The following is a 20,688-nucleotide window of genomic DNA, read 5'->3' on the forward strand; positions in this document are numbered from 1 at the left end:
AACGAAATGTTTTGATGAACACATCATATCGTCTCTGGCATGCACAGAAAGTTCATTTTGAATAAATGCTGAATAAATAAGGCACAAGAGCCAAAATGTTTATACAGCAATTAAACAGTGGCAAAACATAATTTTAATTTAAAAGACTAGCATTGTTGCTGAGAAAATAGTTCTCAGGTCCATGCATCAAGATTTAAGCAATAGAATTAATATTTACTAAGTACCCACTACTGTCACGCACTTGGAGTGTGTTAGTTCATTAAATCCCTCTGTGATATCGCTATCACACCTGTTTCATAGATTAGGTAATTGAAAATCAGAGAGTTCAAGATTCCAGCGTGAGTGCACACAGCAAATAAGTTACAGTGTCAGTATCCAAATCAAAGACAGATTCCAAAACCCCTGTCCTTTTCTTTTCATCAACATCTTTCCAACCAGCCTTTGTCATGCATTATTCCTATGACGTGATCCTTGCCAAAATAGTCTCAGGAGCTAAAGCATTTGAAAACTTCTGAATGCTGTTTTTTGTTGCTTTTTTTTTTCTATCTTGAAGCATCACAATGCCTATTAGGCTATGTAAAGCATATACAGCTTATTTTAAAGAGACCAATTAGACCAATTAGATGAAAGATTCCTATATTTTCATTATATGTATTAATATTCCATGCAATTAAGTAAAATAAGTCTTGGGAAATATTATTTTCTTGCAGCAGTTCTATTTGTAATTTGGAATTTAATTTTATGCCCACACCAATGCATATAATAGGTACTATTATATCTAAACCACTGTTTTTAGAAAGCAGTGTGGTGTACCTATAATGGTACTAGCTGGGCAATTCGGAAATAGAGGTCTGGTTCTTATTATTTTTAATTTTATTTTTTTAATTAGCACAGTGATTTTTCCCTAGATTTTATGCTTTATTTGATTAGGATATTTACTTTCCTAGATTTGGGGTTCATCATATATGATGGGGGGTGGTGCTGAATTAGTTAAGGGGTGGCAAGTAGGTCTTATCTTCTATTCCAAATAAAATATGATTGTGTTTTGTTTTGCTTCATCTGGTTTTATTTTGTTTATTTGGTGTCTCTGGGGATTAGCTTCCGTTCAGAGCCAGTATCAATTAATCCCCAAAAGAGTTTTACCTTTCATCAATTTACAGTCACACTAGTAAATGGCCTTACTTGTGTCTGGGGAAAGTTTTACTGAAGATTCACAAAACACACATGTGTTCACATTGCAGGGTCCTTTGGGGCCCCAAGGATGTGAGCAGGTTTAGTTCTAGCACCTGGATAAGAGGTTGTGAATCCTCACCCCGGTGACTTAGGTTGGGTTCCTGCCCACCAGCTTGGAGTCATTGCCTGAGTATGTCAGGAAGCCCCACGGTTGGGGCTGCCCTTGTACTTAATTCCTAAGGTCTTGTGACCAATTGTGCATTGTCACCTATCCCTAGAGGTCCTGCACTCTGATCACTACTTCATCTCTGTGGGTTATTCTGGTAATTGTACTCGCCTTGTGTTACGGGCTACCTGTTTGTGTCCCTGACAAAAAGACCAAAAATTAAAAATAAAAATTCCGAATCAAATATGTTGAGTGTGACTGCCCAGAACAGTGTGTTGACAAAGAAGCTAAGTCCAGATTCAATAGAAATGAAGAATTCTTTGAGTGGTGCATAGGGTCTGCCTTGACCACAGATGGCACAAGTGATATCCCATGTGCTGTAAATATGCTGTGTCTGAACTAAAGGAAGCCTGAGGTCATTTTCAATTCTAGTATCTGTGATTGCTGTGGAAAATTAGATAACGATATGCTCCTCCTCCTACCTACAAATACAATGTGGTGGGAGAACAGGGTGGGTCATTGGCCAAGCATAACCTACCAGGTCCATGGCATGTTCTAAAATCCAAGTACAAGGGAATGCGAACTCTCTGGATAGATCAGAGAAATACATTGCTGATAGAGGCTGTAGGACATTTTGTAAGAAGTCAGATTTCAGCTAGATTCTGAAGAAAGTATAGGAGCTTGGCAGGCGGAGATGAGGAAAAGGCAGTCCAGGCAGAAGAAATAACTGCTAGCGGCTGACAAAGGAAGGTCTGTTTGATGACGGTGAATGCCCAGACTAGTGGGAGCATTTAGAGACTTCGGGCCTGGAGCAGGGACCAGGAGAGACCGTGGAACAGACTGGAGCCAGGTAAGTGGAGATCAGTTCTCTACGCACTCTGAATGCTAAACTCTGCAGGTTGCTGGCTTCCTGGTGTTCCTGTAGCTGTGGGGACTCATGCTGCTTAAAGCAGCCTCAATAGAGTGTCCTTGGAAGAACTGTCCTTGCTGGTGGCCTGCTCACTTGCCCACTGCTGACAGAGCTGGCTTGGGGCGTCTGTCCCCTCTGCTTTTCCTCACCGCCCAGGGCTGCCTTCCTGGGACTGGGCCTAATGAAATGTTTCCCGTTTTAATTTCAGCTCTGCTGGGAGGAGCTCTTTTATCTCAGCTGCTTCTCTGCCATCAAAGCCCACTCAACTTTGAGTAGCTGCCCGCCCCCTCGCTGGTCCTGTCCTCCCCAGAATCCTGCCTGGAGGTTTTAATTCAGAGTCTCAGAAGACAAGCAAGGGGGTTGCTTTTGATTGATCAGTCAAACACAATCCCCTTCACAATTGTCTTTGGAGACTCAGGCTCCAGACATGAAAGATAAAAACAAGAGATGCCAGCTTGGTTTAAGATGGAAGTTTGTGCTAGATCTTTCTGTTCTTCCTTCAACTCAGAAAATAAAATAAAATAAAATAAAAGATTTCTCTCTCTGTTCATTCCGTGCCTTGTTTCCTTTTCTACCCATCTTGCTCCATTTCCCAAGGGAATTTTTACTTATTTCAGAAGTAATAAAAGCCATCCAATCTTTACTGAGGTTCCTCTGATCACTTTATGTATATTCTAGGCATTCTACTTATATGACTTTTTAAATCTTAACCACTATCTGATGAAGTGGGTACCATTATTAACCCCATTTTACAGATACAGAAACTGAGTCAGGAAGTGCTTAAGTAATACATCCCTGGTAATGCAGCTATTAAGTGATGAAGCTGAGATTTAATATCAGGCAATCTGGCTCTCCAGAGTCCCTGCTTTTTTCCAACATGCCATGCTGTGTCCCTGACATTTCACTTTTGAGGTGATACACTATATGTTGACTTACAGCAAGGAAATCTACTAATCTACTGAAACTTTTTTTTTTGAGACAGAGTTTCACTCTTGTTGCCCAGGCTAGAGTGCAATGGCATGATCTCAGCTCACTGCCACCTCTGCCACCCGGGTTCAAGCGATTCTCCTGCCTCAGCCTCCCAAGTAGCTGGGATTATAGGCACCCACCACCACGCCTGGCTAATTTTTTTGGTATTTTTAGTAGAGATGGGGTTTTACCATGTTGGCCAGGCTGGTCTCGAACTCCTGACCTCAGGTGATCCACCCGCCTTGGCCTTCCAAAGTGCTGGGATTACAAGCGTGAGCCATCACACCCAGAAGCATTTTTTTTTTGTCACCGATGCATGGACCAAGAATGATGGGTTAAATGAAATGAAAATATGTAACCTCAAGGACTGAGAGCAACTTTGTGGGAGGTCTCCTAGGTGTGCCTATTTTAATATTTTAACCTAGAAAATAGACAAAGAAAATATGAAGGATTCTTCAAACTTCTATACTGCAGCCAATAGGAGAAGGATAAAAACGGGGTAAGGAATGAATACCATAGGATCGTGTCTTAGTCCATTTTTTGTTGCTATAACAAAAAATACCTGAGACTGGAGAATGTATAAAGAAAGGAGGTTTATTTTGGCTCATGGTGCTGAAAGCTGAGAAATGAAAAATCTGATGGCCACACCTGATTGGCTCCTCATGAGAGCCTCATGTTCATCATAACATGTGGGAGAAACAGAAGCAGAAGCGATTAAGCAAAGGGCTAACCATGGGAGGCAGCTTCACTGATATAGTTTGAATATATGTTCTCACCAAATCTCATGTGAAATTTTAATCCCCAGTGTTGGAGGTGGGGTCCAGTGGGAAGTGGCAGCAGATCCCCTATAGCTTGGTGCTTTGCTCACCACAGTGAGTGAGTTCTCATGACATCTTGTTGTTTAAATGTGTTTAGTATCTCCCCACTCTCTCTCTTGCTCCTGTTCTCTCCTATTCCTATTCTTGCCATGTCAGACACCTGCTCCCCCTTCAACTTCCCCATGATTAAAAGCTTCCTGAGGCCTCACCAGAAGCCAAGCAGGTGCCAGTGCCATACTTCCTGTATAGCCTAGAGAAGGGTGAGTCAATGAAACCCCTTTTCTTTATAAATTACTCAGTTTCAGGTATTTCTTCATAGCAATGCGAGAATTGCCTAACACACTCACTCTGTAACAACCCATTTTCATGGGAACTAATCCATTCCCTCAAGCACTAACCCAGTCTCACTAGAAAGACATGAATCCTTCTTAACAACCTTATCATCTCTTAAAGGCATCACTTTTCAACATGGCTGCATCAAGCACCAAGCCTCAACATGAGTTTGGGTGAGGACCAACCATATTCAAACCGTAGCTACAAGAAACACTGTCATAAGAGAAGGGAACTTGGCTAATTTAAACCACTTTCTATAGCTCCAGCTAAAATTTGGGGCTGATAAAATATTAACGAGTTGCATCTAATATGATTAAATTTTCTTTGCGTAAACAATCTCTAACACTCACATCCAAAACTCCACTTACAATGTACATGGAATGCAGAAGCCAAAAGTCACTTGGAGACTATGAAAGAAAAATAAAAACTGAATACACTGAGAACACAAAATATCCCCCATGGGACATCAGACATCCCCAAAAGTGTCTAAGTTCTTAGATGGCCAGAGAGTTCTATTCCAGATACCAATACGTGGCCCACAGACTGGAAACAACTCACTGAGACTTTCTGGTGTGACCCGCACAGGTTTTGTTCTAATTTTATTATTTGAAAACACTTGAAATTTGGAATCATTTACATCCTGTTGATAACATGGCAGATTCAGAAAACCGACTTTGAAAAACCCTTAGGAACATACTTCACTAAAGGTATTGAAAAAAGTTGGAACTCAGTAGCAGCTGCATTTTATGGAGGGTCTGTGATCTTTGGTTGATAAAGGGCCTTGGCACTTCCTTTTTTTTCTTCAGCCAACATGCTTTTTACTCATGCACTTTCTTTGCTGGGGTCTTATAGATCCCACAGGAATATCTGTTGTAAGAGAAGTGATAAAATTATCTGCTTTCTGCTTGTTGGGCTACTCCTAGACTGTGGTGTTTCACTGTAGTCAAGAAGGACCAAGAAGAGGCAGAGCATATACAAGATTGAATGATGACTGTTCTCTGTTGACCTAAATGTGACCAACCAGAAGCTTCAGGAAAATTATTGTCCCAAATATAAAGACTTCTTGGGCAAATCTGTTAGACCTGGACTGGGTTGTTTTAGGTGACAGAGGGCTTTCTTACGGGAAATTAATAAACTGGATCTGGTTGTGGTTGTTTTCAGAAGATTGTAGACATTCTACAAACACCATGGTAATAATCATTGCAGGTAGGAACCATCAATAGATGCTAGAATTAGGGGAGAAAAGTGCAGTGACAACAGGATATGTGTGCAGTCTCAAAGTATCTCCCCACAATATCCTTATTAATTAAAGAGGGAAAAATGTTCACTTTGCAGTGGAGAGGTCTGACAGCTATTGCCTTAGCCAAGAGACGAGGGTTAACATCACCAGTAATAAGACATATCAACATCATGATACCCAGGCAGAATGCACTGGGGAGTGCACATCATTTTCTGTGGTATTCTTGCCTAAAATGCAAATCTTCCTTCTAATTGGAAGCATCTAATGAGGAAACATCAGATAAACCCAATCGAGGGGGGCATTTTACAAAATAACTCCACAGTACTCTTCAAAAATGTCCAAGTCGTGAAAAACAAAGAAAGACTCAGGAGTTGTCACAGATTGGAGAGGTCTAAGGAAAAATAATGAACGAAGTTTGAGAGCCTGGATGAGTTCCTGGAACAGAAAAGAGAAATCAGTTGAAAAACACTATTGAAGTTGCAGCAAGATCTGCAGATTAGTTAATAGTATCATATCCATAATAATTTCATGGTGTCGATTGTGCTATGGTTATGTAAGATGTTAACATTAGAGGAAAGTGGTTGAAGCATGCGTAGAACATCTTTGTACTGTTTGGCAATTTTTCAGTGGGTCTAAAATTATTTCACTGTTAAAAAATGTTTTAAAGATGCTGTCCAGCAGATTTATCAAATGTAAAAATAAAATTGATTTTTAATGTTTTTTTTTCTCTAGTGTTGAATGTCTCCACAAACATTTCTCGTCCTTTTCTTCTGAACTTTCTTTCTCGACATTTTTTTTTTAAACTTTGCTGGTGCAGTGGCTCACACCTGTAATCCCAGTACTTTGAGGGGCAAAGGTGGGAGCATCGGTTGAGCCCAGGAGATAGAGGTTACAGTGAGGTCTGATGGCACCATTGCACTCCAGCCTAGGTGATGGAGCAAGACTCTGTCTCTAAAAATAAAAATAATACATAAAAATAAAAAAGATCTTTGGGTCCAGATTACTTTTTAACCTAAAAATTTCTGAATCTTTCTTTGACACTTTTGAAGGGTACTGATGAGTTGTTTTGTAAACCAATGTATTTTCTCTTTCTCCTCCTCCTGCTCTTTTTCTCCTCCTCTCCCTTCTTCTCTCTGTCTCACAAGCACTTTTTAAAAATCACTAAAACACTTGCCAGATTCTGCCAGAAAACACTATAAATTATCCTGTCCTTTCTAGGGGAGAAGATGCAGAGAAGAACCAGCAGCTTGGAGAATAAAGAAATGGAGGCTGAGGTGAACCCAGGAGGGAATTTTCAGCCTGATACCATCATCAGTGATACAAAACTGCCTCGTGCAGAAGGAGAAGCAAACAGGTACACCAAGCACCCAATAATCAGTTAAAAGAAAAAAGTTCCAATTATTTTCACAAATTCTTGTGGAGACAGAGCCCTATTTGTTGGTAACCAGTGAACTATGAAATCAACCAAGATAACTTTGTTCTACTGTATCTTGAGAACAGGGTTCTCTAGAGGGATAGAACTAATAGGAACTAATACATATATGGGAGTTTATTAAGGAGTGCTGACTCACACAGTCACCAGGTGAGGTCCTACAACAGGCCGACTGCAAGCTGAGGAGCAACGAAGCTAGTCCAAGTCCCAAAGCTGAAGAACTTGGAGTCTGATGTTCGAGAGCAGCAAGTATCCAGCACGGGAGAAAGATGGAGGCCAGAAGATGAGACCAGTCTACTGTTTCCATGTTCTTCTGCCCACTTTTGTTCTGCAGCTGATCAGATGGTGCCCCCCCAGATTGAGGGTGGGTCTGCCTCTCCCAGTCCTGACTCAATTTTTAATCTCCTTTGGCAACACCTTCACAGATACACCCAGGAACAGTGCTTTGTATCCCTCAATCCAATCACGTTGACACTCAGTATTAACCATCACATCTCCTAACCATCACTCTCCTTGTAACCAACCTCCTGTCACCTTAGTTGCTCCCCCACTAAAGGTTGCTCTACTTATCCCACTCAGCCTCCTGCAACCTAAGCATGATCAACCAGTCCACAGCAAAGCCCTCCCCTTCCTGCTTGAACTCCGACAATCAGTGCTGGTCAACCTCAGGAATAGGTGGTTTCGTTTTCCTGCTAACCTTCACCACCTCTTACCCTTTACCTAAATGGGGATGCCTGCTCTTTCCATTAGAGTCCAGTAACCTGTATAAGGCTACTGCTAAATAGAGATGGCACTTCTTTCCACTAGGGCTCCATCACCCCTTATAAAGCCACCCCTCAATAGGAATGTCCACTTCTCCCCACTAGAGCTGTGGCCGCCCTTCCTTGGGGACACTGCACTTACCCACTCAGGCTACAAAACCTTGCTCTGCTGTCTTCCTTATCCTGTTCCAAGCCATTTGCCCCAGCCTCCAACCAGGATGTCTATATTACTCAACCCCAACTAAAGTGTTTTTTTGTTGTTGTTGTTGTTTTTCTTTAACGTCTTGCTGAGACGCCCAGGCTGGAGTGCAATGGTGCGATCTCGGCTCACTGCAATCTCCGCTTCCCAGGCACAAGCGATTCTCCTGCCTCAGCCTCCAGGTAGCTGGGACTATAGGCATGCACCATCATGCCCAGCTAATTTTTGTATTTTTTTAGTAGAGACGGGATTTCATCATATTGGCCAGGCTGGTCTCAAACTCCTAACCTCAAGTTATCCACCCGCCTTGGCCTCCCAAAGTGCTAGGATTACAGTCATGAGGCATCGTGCTCAGACCTATCTAATGATTTTTGGACTGAGGCAAGGGAAGACAAAGAAGGAATACTGTTCTTTGCTTTTGTCTTCCTTTTTGTGTCTGAAAAACTCCTCTAAAAATATGCAGGTGTGTGTCTGCCCCCCCATTCAACATCAAACTAAGCTGGTCCTACCCTTTTGCCAACAAAGATGAGTTCAGTCCAGGTCAGCCTGGGCACTGCAATAGCTTTTGCTCCTCTTTTCCCTCTCCCAGACTCTTTCTATTGTCACCTTGGCTTTCACTGCACAACAGCCTAGGGGGTAATGTAGCAATGAAAAAAATAGGACTAGGGGGTGCTGACCCTTTCTACAAGGATCTTTGACGGCCTGGGTAGCTCCTTTGTGTGACTTAGAAGGATGCACTGTTTCCTCCAGGAAGACACAGCCCCATGGTAGGGTGCAGAACTTAGGAGCCATAACCGGAGTGGGAATTTACTCCCCTCACTGCACAACTGAACTCAGGAGACTGGTCCTGCTTGTTAGCTGTGTAACAGCGCAGCCTTGAGTCATTGACTTAATTTTCTAAGACTCAGTTTCCTCATATATAAAAATTAGAGACACTTAGAGTACCTATCTTAAAGGGAGGTGGTAGAACTAAATGAAGTAAGACTTTTCAAGTGTTCATCGCCATGCCTAGCCTGTGGAAAGCACTCGATAAGTTGCTTTTACGCAGTCTCCACATCAAGACTGCATGAGGTGCACACTTCAGACTTCAACAGAGTCTTTCTTTCCCCCCGGCTGACTGGTAAGGGCCATGAAGGCAGCACTTATGTCTGACCTTTTTTGTTGTATTATCAGCACCTAGTATGGTATCTGATATACAGTCAGTATTTGATTAAAATGAATGTATGAATGAGATTTTTGAGATCAAATGAGATAATATATAAGTAAAAGCCTGCACATATGCTAATAATAGCTGTAGATTGTTTACCCTTCCTCCCTTTTGAAACTCACAAGAAGTGTCAGAGACTCTCTGAAATGGTCTGACCCCTGCTCTCAACTTTTTCCCAGGGCTTCAAGTATGTATGCCTACAATTTCTAATTTCTACCAATCATCAAATACTTAAGTAGATAGTTCATCATCTTTCACAGCACTGGACTGTTTACACATATGTGTATGAAGATCACAGTGTGGACCCCAGCCTTCAAGGAGGCCCCAGTGATGCCTGCTCACAAATTTGTGCCTTTGTGTAGTCCCCTCCCATGCTGAGTCAGGTCTGGGTACTGTGACTCCTAGAGTATAGAGTAGGGGGTGGTGTGTAATATCTAAGGCAAAGTTATAAAAAGCATTATGGTTTTTCTCTTTGCTTCTTTTCTCTCATTTGTTTTCTGTGTTTTTTTTTTCTTTTTTCATTTTCTTTTTTTTTGGAAACTGAGTCTTGCTCTGTCACCCAGGCTGCAGTGCAGTGGCATGATCTTGACTCACTGCAACCTCCACCTCCCAGGTTCAAGCAATTCTCCTGCCTCAGCCTCCCAAGTAGCTGGGATTACAAGCATGCACCACCATGCCTGGCTAATTTTTGTATTTTCAGCAGAGATGGGGTTTCACCATGTTGGCCAGGCTGGTCTTGAACTCCTGACCTCAACTGATTCACCTGCCTTGGCCTCCCAAAGTGTTGGGATTACGGGCGTGAGACACCAGACCTGGCCTCTTTGTTTCTTACATAATTGGCTCTGGGTGAAGCCAGCTGCTATCTTGAAGACACTGAAGCTGTCCTCTGGAGAGGACCACACACTGAGGACTTTCACCAACAGTCAGCACCAGCTGCCACTAATATGACCAAAGCATCTTGGGAGAAGCTCTTCCACCCCCAGTCAAGCCTTCAGATGACTGTAGCCCCAGCTGACACCTTGGCTGAAACCTCAGGAGAGATCTCAAGTGAGAATCTGCTCCAAAAATCCTCAGAATTTTTTATCTCTCACATGTACCACAGAACATGTAAGAGATAATAACATTTTGTTGGTTTTGAATCACTAAAGTGTTGGAAATATTTTGTTATTCAGCAATAGATCATTGCTACAATGTGTTCTAATTTTTGAAGGCAGAGCTTCAATTTCTCATTTTCTGCCCAACTGTCAAATCATGTGTTCTTAACAGTGCTGAAAAATTTTATTTATGTATTTGTTTTAGAGACAGGGTCTTACTACGTCACGTAGGTTGGACTGCAGTGGCGCCATCATAGCTCACTGTAAACTCGACATTTTGGGTCAAATAGTCCTCCTGCCTCAGTCTCCTGAGTAACTGGGACTACAGGTGTGCACTACTATGCCCAACCAATTTTTAAAAAAAACTTTAAAAGTGTCATTAGTTTACTTACTAGGTGCCTCTGTGTTACACACTTTTAGACACTCTCATTAATCATCAGTGCATTACTATGAAGTTATTTACTATTAAATCACTTTTCAGATGAGAAAACTGAGGCTCAGAGAGAATATATTGCTGAAGACCGTACAACCAGTAAATAGGGACAGCCAGAATTTGGATCTGGTGCTGGCTAAATCCATGGCTCATGTTCTTAACCATGGTGCCAGATTGTCTCACTGCTAAATTGTTAATGATTAATTATCAAGTTCTGGGCTAAGTCTCTAACATGTAACATACATTATCCAATCTGACCTTCACCACTGTGAAGTCATTTTAAAGATGAGAAAACCATGGCATTGGAATTCAGGGTCCAGTGTTTTTTGTGTGTTTGTTATTGTTTTGCTTTTATTGTTGTTGTTTTTTGAGACAGAATCTCCCTCTGTCACCCAGGCTGGAGTGCAGTGGCATGATCTCGGCTCACTGCAAACTCCGCCTCCCAGGTTCAAGCGATTCTAGTGCCTCAGCCTCCCAAGTAGCTGGGACTAAAGACGCCCAACACCACGCCTGGCTAATTTTTGTATTTTTCATGGAGACGGGGTTTCACCGTGTTGGCCAGGTTGGTCTTGAACTCCTGACTTCAGGTAATCCACCCACCTCGGTCTCGGAAAGTGCTGGGATTGCAGACATGAGTCACTGCACCCAGGCTTCAAGTTGCATATTCCTATGTATCGTTTGGGGGAAAAGCATCATGCAATAAAATTTCCCACATCCTTGAGATGGTAAACCACATGACCTTTCTGTATATCATTCACAGTGACTGGAAACAGGCTAGGCACATAGGAATTGTTTAGGAATTACTTAAGGGAAAGAAGGGAGGAAGAGAAGGGAGGTTGGGAAGGACAAAGGGAGAAAGGAAAAGTTAAAGAGAATTATAAGATTCCCCTCAAGTCCAAACCTGGAGCGAGGGGGCAATGAAGAGATCTGGTTGCTCTAGGATCTCTTCAGGGATGGAGAAGAATTATAGACCAGGGTTTGAAACAGGATCTCAGTAGGTAAACACGTGACATGGGCCTGGAAATGCATTAGAAGGAAGTGGTGACTTAGCAGTATGAAACACACTCGTCCAGTTTAAAGAAGGCCGATCTTTTCCACTTAGCCCATTAGACAACAGATATGCTGGCTCAATGTTGCAGATAGTTCCTTCCTTCCTCCCTCCCTCCATCCCTCTCTTCCTTCCTTCCTTTCTCCCTTCCCTCCCTTCCTCCCCTCCCTTCCTCCCCACTTCCTTCCTTCCTTACTGAAAATCTGCATTTCTACGTGAAACCTCCCTTTCTTTAAGAGTTGACAGCTACTTGTTTTTATTTTATTTTTTAAAACACTAGATGGACCAAACAAAATACGTCTGCAAGCTTGTAGTGACCAGCAGGCTGTAAGACTGTGGTCTCGGCTGTAAAGAAACAAAAGGGCAGGAGGTAGCCAGACTGAGAAGGACCAACTGCTACGAGAGAGAAGAACAAAGAGAAGCAGAAATCAAGAAGATTGTTGCTTGATTTTCCTCCCATCTTGTAACTTACAACCCAAAAGCTTGCTGGTATCACCACCAGAAGGTGGACTTGGGTGGGGCTGGGAGATCTTTGGAAGCTTGTGGGTGAAGAATAGCCAGTGGCCCATTCTGGCAACTGTTGACTTTGTACCCTCTGTTCTTGGGGGAGAAAAAGTGTTGTCAAAACAGAAAGAAATTTTATCCCAGCAGCCCTTGGTAGGACATGAGATCTATTCTTTGTTAAAGAACGCCTCTGATCGCTGATAGCCTTTTTTTTTTCCTTCTTTTCCCTTTTGACTGTGGGACAGAAGGGATTGAGCACAAACCGGCAGTGAATGATATCCCTCCCAACTTTGGGTGATTATGTTCGTTAATAATGATTATCGCTTCTATGTAATATTTGCATGATAAACTATAGACATCTGGTGGAGTGTGCATGTGCGCGTAGTGTTTGTTAGAAAACAGAAGCAAGTTAAATGCTGATGAAATGTGAAATCTAACCGTTCAGACTAAAAATAAAGTCGGCAGGCTTTAGGATTTCTGCATGCCAGCAATTCTGAACTGCTTACATACACCGTCTTAGTTACCGTGGAAACACTTGGCTGTGCATATACAGACACAGAGTACACAGTTTGTGGGCCTGGCCCCTGGGGGTCCCATTACAGAATTTTGTATGTTTAGAGATATTTTGTAATAAGGCCCCTTGTGTCACTTATTAGTGATAAAATGTACAACTGCCTTCATCAGCATCAATCTCAAATTTGTTTCTTATTGAAATGAACCAGCACGCTTTCAGGTAAGACAGAGAGTGTGTATATATAGATGTATATGATTTTATGTTCCCTAAAGTGTTGGGTTATAGTTTAACTTTCTTTTATTTTTTTCCTCCGGAAATTCTCTTTCTTTTTCTTTATCCTGCAGAATCGACTGAAATTTCTAGGTGATAGACAAACATGTATTTCTCAAGGCCAAGCTCAGAGGCAGAGATACATTGAGGGGAGCATGAAGCCTGGGGTTTGCAGGGTGTTTTCTCTTAAAGTGCAGATTTTAGATAATGGCCGATTTTCAGCATCACTGACATCATGAATTCCAGGAGTCCTGGATGGGAAAGCCTTTATCCAGTTGTCAATGCTGTGTTGTTTCGGCACCATTTGAGTAACATTCACTTAAAGGGTCTAAAAGTAAAGAGATGACTCTGATTTTTTTTTTTTTTCATTACCTGCTCTGTGTTGCCAGGACCGAATGACTCCCGTTGATATTTACTTTCTTGGTTCTTTTCCAAAGTGTTAATCTAAATGTCTTCGGTAGCAGAGAATGGAAGGCTCTCCTCTGTTAATGGTTTTCTGCCTGTTTCAGGAAGGCCTGCAGTTTAACACTCCCTGGTGGATTCTACAGACTTAGAGGAAGGACGTGCATTGCAGAAACTCCAGATAGCCTGGCGCTTTCTATGCAAGTCCAGCCACTAGCTACAGACGCCCTGGGCCACACTGACTGGTCTGAGTTTGAGCTGTTCTTGTAAATTGAAACTGATGCCCGGTGGAGCTGGGAGATCTTTGCTTCTGTAGTTCATCACAGCTGGGGTGGAATACTGACTCTGCCATTCTTTCATCATGACCTTGAGTAATTCTCTTAATTGTTTTGAGTCTTTTCCTCATGTCAAAAGCTGAGGGACTAATCCCTTCTCCACCAGAACTTTAAAAACATTAAAGGGTATGAAGTTATATAAAGTTTCCAAAACACAGTCAATAAAATTTTAAAAAATACTAATAGTAACAATTAACAGTTAAGTTGATGACTTCGTACTGTATTGAGCAATTAATACATATTTTATTTTTGTAGCCTCACTATAATGCTTTAAAGTGAGGAATGATAATAATAATAACAGTGATATTTTTGTTTTACAGTTAAAAGAAAACTAGAGGCTTAGAGAAGTAAATACATGGTCTAAAGTTTACAAAATCAGTTGATGCGGTGTTCAAACCCAGGGCTGACTAAATTATGGGCATTTTCTACACAAGTAAGTGCGTGCTAAGCACTGTTGTTAATAATAAGAAAGATGGAAATAATTGGAAAATTTACCGCTGCAATTTTTGAGGTGGGAGGAAGGATGGGATTGGGGCATTAAAAACAGCTGAACTCCCGGGAGATTCCATATTGATGGAATGTTTACCAGGGAAATGATTCCATTTACAATCCAAGCAGTGAAAAAAAGGTAGATTTCCAGTTTGGAAATTTTATATTAGAATTTAGAACTAAACACATCAAATGGTTAAATACATTGGTGTGGCTAGCTCTCGTCATGATGTATCAATGGTGGGATTGGGATGGGCTTTCTGGGATGCAGGAGCTGAACCTCTCTCTCCCCCTGGCATTGGGGCAAAGGTTAAGAAGAGCCATCCATGCGTGAGCTCTCTGCTCCAAAGTGAGATTGGCAATGGTGGGAGCTGACACATCTAGTGCCATAGTTGCTTATTTGTTCAAAAGAAATTCCATTTACATTATAAATGAAGGTTGTTTTACAATAATCCCATTTACATTGTAGATTTGTATTGTTGATGTCAGAAAATCAAGCCAATATAGCAAGAGTCTTGTCCTTCGTCGATAGCTTCATTGAACTGCACTGTCCTAAGTGCTAGGGATAGCAGTATGGAGACAAGATTCCTGCCCTCTGGGGTAGCACTGTGCAATAGAACTTTCTGTGATGATGAACATGTTTTATATTTGTGTTAAACATTACAGCTATTGAGCTTCTGACATGTGGCTGCTGTAACTGATGCACCAAATGTTTAATTCAATTCCTTAAATTATAAATTTAACTAGACACATATGGATAGTGGCTACCAGGCTGGGCAGTGCAGATCTAGAGGATGAGATGTGGGATAAGGTGAACCAGTGACTGTGAAGAAGGCTATAACTTTAAGACTTACAGGAGGTGCTGGAGTCTGCAGCATCCCCTACTGCAAGTGGCGTAACTTCTGGAAGGTTAAGTATTTTATCTGAGCCTAGACCATGCATCTGTGAAATGGGGACAATTATAAAATTATTTCAAGATTGTTGTCAGTATGAGCTATTCTACACAAGTCTCTTAATAGAGCTTAAAACGGGGTGGAGAAAATACTAGTAGTTATTATTATTAATAGTGTTGTTATTATTATCATTATTTTGTAACCAAAGGATGCACAGGTTGCTACAAGGGTCTTTGAGAGATTAACTCTGCTGTGATTGAGGCAGACATAGAAGGAAATATTGAAACCTAATTCATAGAAGGGATGATATTTGAGCTTCATTGTCTACTAGTGTGAATCACTCAACAAGGCGACAGAGGGTGACTCAGGCAGAGCCTGTGCTTGGCTAAAGCACTATGATTTGAAGGAGTCAGGTTTGTTTGGGGAACTGGGGAACCACAAGTAATGAGTCTATAGGGTCCTGGTGTCTCGCAACCACAGTGGATGTTTGGAAGCATCTTGTAGATTTCAGTGATCCATTATATTCATTTATAGGAGGAAGTGAGATCAAATTTTCATATCAAAAAATAAATCCAGCTGCTGTGGGGGACTGAATTAAGGTAGAAAGAGACTGAAGGCAGAGAGATCAATTAGAAGGAGGTCTTGCGCAAGATGACTGATTTGTTTTATGCGACCCCCAGAGCAGGAGCCAGAGAAAAGGCAAGTAGGCAAGGTAAAAAGAAACTTTATTAACTAGCCAGTATGAAGGAAGAAAAGGCGAGGTTCACCGGCCTCCCGTGGCGGGGGCCGGGGAAGTCGCCCCGGCGTTCTCGTGCGAGGTTCCTAGGTCCGCATATGAGGAGGGGCCGAGGGGCCGGGCGCGGTGGCTCACGCCTGTAATCCCAGCACTTTGGGGGGCCGAGGCGGGCGGATCACAAGGTCAGGAGATCGAGACCACGGTGAAACCCCATCTCTAAAAAAAATACAAAACATTAGCCGGGCGCGGCGCCTGTAGTCCCAGCTACTCAGGAGGCTGAGGCAGGAGAATGGCGTGAACCCGGGAGGCGGAGCTTGCAGTGAGCCGAGATCGCGCCACTGCACTCCAGCCTGGGCGACAGAGCAAGACTCCCTCTCAAAAAAAAAAAAAAAGGAGGGCCCGAGGAAGTTCGCGCCCTGCAACGGCCCGGAGCGGCTTTTGTGTCTAGGGCCTGGGAGTGGGAGGGCAGTAGGCGGGACATGGGCGGGTCGGGGGCGTGCGGTAGGCTCGGCCAGGTTGGTTTCTGTTTCCTCGGTCGGACGTCATGTTGCGCCTGCGCAGTTGACCTGTGCTTTTTCCCGGGCGCGGGAAAGTTGGTGATGAAGAACCCGGAAATATGCCATCTTAGTCATCTTTGTTCTTTGTTCCGCTACCCCTCCGTCCAGACAATGACAAGACATTTTATAAGGTCAGCAGCCATGGTGATGGGGAAGGCGTTTATTTGAGAGGCAGGTAAGAGGAAAAATTGACAGAGATTTTACAGAAAGAAAAGTTGAGACTTTATACTCAAAAGCTAGATTTAGGTCAATAAAAACAACAATGATGATAATATTGATTCATACATTTATCATGCTTTTCAGTTTATCTGAAGGAGTGTTTATCTCCTTCAACCTTCCCGGTAACCCAATGGGTACATCAAAGATTAAAATTGTTAATGTGTATGATGTGCTTAGTCCTGGCTGTGTATGCTACTGAGTACTCAGTCAGTGACGGTCATAGTTGAGGTTATTGTTGGCCTTAATCAAGATTCTCGTTGTTGACAATGTTCTTTTGTTAAGAAAAGTGGATTTTATCCGCTTGAAGAGGTTCAGTCCAGAGAGAAGCCTCGAGAGACCTTAGCACAAAAGAAAAGAATGAGGTACTAGAAAACCCTCAGAGACAGCCTCTCGTCTCCGGGGTGAGATACTAATAGAAACAACGGCTATCGGGTGCTTCCCAGGGCTGCCCCACCTGACAGAGACTCTGGTGTCCATTCATGAAAAATCTCTGATTATGAAACTGATCATCCGCTTTGCCCCGTGTGTGCTTTCTTTCCAGGTTGTTGACTGTATCTTTACTTGGACTTATCCTTCATGTACACGGTGTAGTGAAAGGAACTCTGGCTACAGATTAAGCAGCAGTGGACTTGCATATTATTTCAAGTACTTCTTTTTTATTGGTACAAATTTCAGGGGTACAGTGCAGTTTTGTTACATGGATGTGTTGTGTAGTGGTAAACTCTGGGTATTTATTTATTTTATTATTATTATTATTATTGAGACAGTCTTACTCTATTGCCCAGGCTGGAGTACAGTGGTGCAATCTCAGTTCACTGCAACCTCTGCCTTCTGGGTTCAAGTGATTCTCCTGCCTCAGCCTCCCAAGTAACTGGGACTACAGGCATGCACCACCATGCTTGGGTAATTTTTGTATTCTTAGTAGAGTTGGGGTTTTACCATGTTGCCCAGGCTGGTCTTGAACTCCTGACCTCAGGTGATCCTCCCACCTCGACTTCCCAAAGTGTTGGGATTACAGGTGTGAGCCACCGTGCCTGGCCAACTCTGGGCTTTTGGTGTAACCATCACCCAAATAGTGTACATTGTACTCATTAAGTCATTCCTCACCTCATTTCTTTTTAAAAAAAAAATGTTTTTGGCTTACTGTTTAATTCAGAAAGTGGGTAAAAAGTAACAAAACTTTCTGGTTTCTCCTTGTTTCTCACCTGTCAAAATCAGGATAGTATCTACCTCATAGCATTTGTTTCATGCTGGTGGTATCCTCATATATTTTCTATGCAGGGGGGAGTTGAAAGATGTATATTTATCTTTTTTCTGCCTTTTTTTTCTAGTATTTCTGTGGCTTGTGTGACCTTAAGACTTTGACCAGTAAATCTGAGAGGAATCTGGAGAATTCCAAATGGCAATAATCAAATTTAAACCAGCTTTCAGGGCAGCTTGCCTTAAAATCTTATTAGCCAGGGATGGCTAAAAAGAGGCTTGACAAACACTTCTAGCCTCAGAACTGAAATGTGTTTCTCAGGATCAGTCCATGGGTGCTGACTCTTTGCACCCATTTCTCTAGGATGGGCAACGCTGACTCCTTTTTCCTCTGATGTTGTTCACTGTTCTGGACCAGAATAAATTCAACCATCACACCAGCACTGGCAAATATGCTGTAGTGGGCAGTTGGTGCCAATGTTGGTAATTTTTTTTTTTTTTTTCCAGATTTCAGAAGCTTTAGATTTAAAGGTGACGAGGTCTCAATAGCAGGAAGGGGCTTGCAACACTGCCTTAAAATCTTTGGTTTCTCTTGGGACAGGTTTCTCTCCTTTCCCACCATGATAGCACCTAGCCATATATCATCTCTTCTGTTCTGATAACTCATTTATCAGGCAACATAAGAATGTGAATTGCTCTATGACAATTTAATTTCTAAATAACTTAAGTTTGAGCTCTTTATATACTCAAGTGATTTGTTCTTACTTTACCTTTTATTTTTCATAGAAGCATTTTAAATAAACATCTCACTTTCCCTTCTGCTCTCTAAAGAAAAATTTATCCAACACAATATACCTTTTCTCTAAGGATTCAAGGTCAAATGTCAAACAGGTTCTTTGGGCGAGGGTAACATAAAAAGAGGATGCTCTGGGGTTGACTCAGGTGGGAAGGCAGGTTTGTCTTAGCACTAAATGCCCCCAGAAATCCTCAGCTTTTGAAACTACTCTGTCTGCTTTTTGTGTGATTTTTAAGACTTGCTCTTTTTCCTCACTGTAAGTCTGGCATCCGATTTTACTTCTAATTATCATCAACTTCCAGAAAACTCCTTTTCTTCTCGCAATTTGTGGCTTTTAATCTACTTCCCTCTGTGAAGCTAGATTATGAAAGTTTATTATACTGGTTACCCAGGCAAAAGAAAACAGGCTTGGAGAAAAAGTACCGGGGGGCAATCCCCTAGGTCAAAGTGCTTGAATTCGAGAGGCTCTATTTTGTGAAATATTCTCCAGCCACCCAGAAACCTGACTGCGTCTTGTTCATTGTTGCTCTGGTTTCAGTGATGGTGTCCTCTTTCAAATTCATGTTGAAACATATTCACTAATGCAGTAGTATTATGAGATGTTGATTGTGGGAGGTGTTAAGTCATGTGAGTTCTGCCCTCATAAATAAGATGAGCACTCTTATAAAAGGGCTCAAGACTGAGAGGAGCAGACTCTTGCCCTTCTGCCTTTCACCATGTGAAAACACAGAAGCAAGGCAGCATCTTGGAAGCAGAGAGCAGCTCTCCACAGACACCAATGCCAATGCCTTGATCTTGGACTTCCCAGTTCCCAGCACTGTAAGAAATTAATTTTTGTTCTTTATAAATTACCCAGTCCAAGATATTTTGTTATAGCAGCACACACAGAACAAGCCAGTTGTGAAGACTGATAACTGGTGATTCATTGTTGAGAGTGGCCACAAATGGGCAGATAAAAAAGCATCACCAGCATTTTGATATGTGTAGCATTTGTTTGCTTTGTTTTGTTTATTTATATTTATTCTGATATCAAGACTCTGACTCATAAAGCATAAGAGAGGTAGGAGAGGAAATTCTATCTCAGTGGAGAAATATACATGAAGGCATATGATACAGAGACTGTGTTATCTACTGGAAGAATAAAATTAGTTAAGGTAGGATTTCGTAGATAGTGCAAAAGCCATCTTCACACTGTTTTGAAAGGCATTGGAATGGGCTTCCGGCCAATAATCTCCCTGATACCCAGGTAAAAATGAATCTGAAATCTCATTAAAGATGTATCTTCTCCCAAGGGCTCTTACCAGGAGGGTAAACTCTTCAAACTCACATTGGGACTCTTGCTTTACCTTTTCTTCTGTTTTATGAGGATCCAGAATCATCAGAGTCATCATAATTTCTTCTATCATTCTTTATTGAAGTGAGTACTACTAATTCACATGGAGGAGTCAATGGTGGTCATTTTTTAACAGCAAGAAGCAATAGTTGAGTGGTTAGGCAAATATCAGAAGAAGTGGGAAAGGTCTAGAAAAAATAAACCAAGGAGAATAAAAAACAATTGTGCTATTTTTTGCAATTTTGGACAAAAGTAGACTCACAAAAGTGGTTTTACAAACATCTTCTTTGCCATTTCCTAGAATACTGGCCAGATTTAGGATCCCATGGAAGGAAAGTTACTGTGTCAAACCCTGTGTAAATCAACAAGAAAGGATTTACCTGTGGCTTGTCTAGGTTGCCTCTTGAATGAAGCCCTTGAAATTAACGTAGAAAAAGCTACTGCCTCCCATAATCACTATCTTTTCCTAGTTAATAAGTATTATTACCCTATCACTTATCCTTATAGAACTATTCCACAAAACCTCCTCCAGGAAAGAAACCTTATCTTCATTGTTTTCTGAATACTTTGCTGAAGATCTCCTGCTCTTTTCCCAAATTGTCGTCCAAAACTCCTTATTCACCTGGCTCTCGAGTCTGCAGATCTTGTCTTCATGAA

The sequence above is a fragment of the Macaca mulatta genome, chromosome 20 (assembly GCF_049350105.2).
Source record: "Macaca mulatta isolate MMU2019108-1 chromosome 20, T2T-MMU8v2.0, whole genome shotgun sequence".
Taxonomy (NCBI): Eukaryota; Metazoa; Chordata; class Mammalia; order Primates; family Cercopithecidae; genus Macaca; species Macaca mulatta.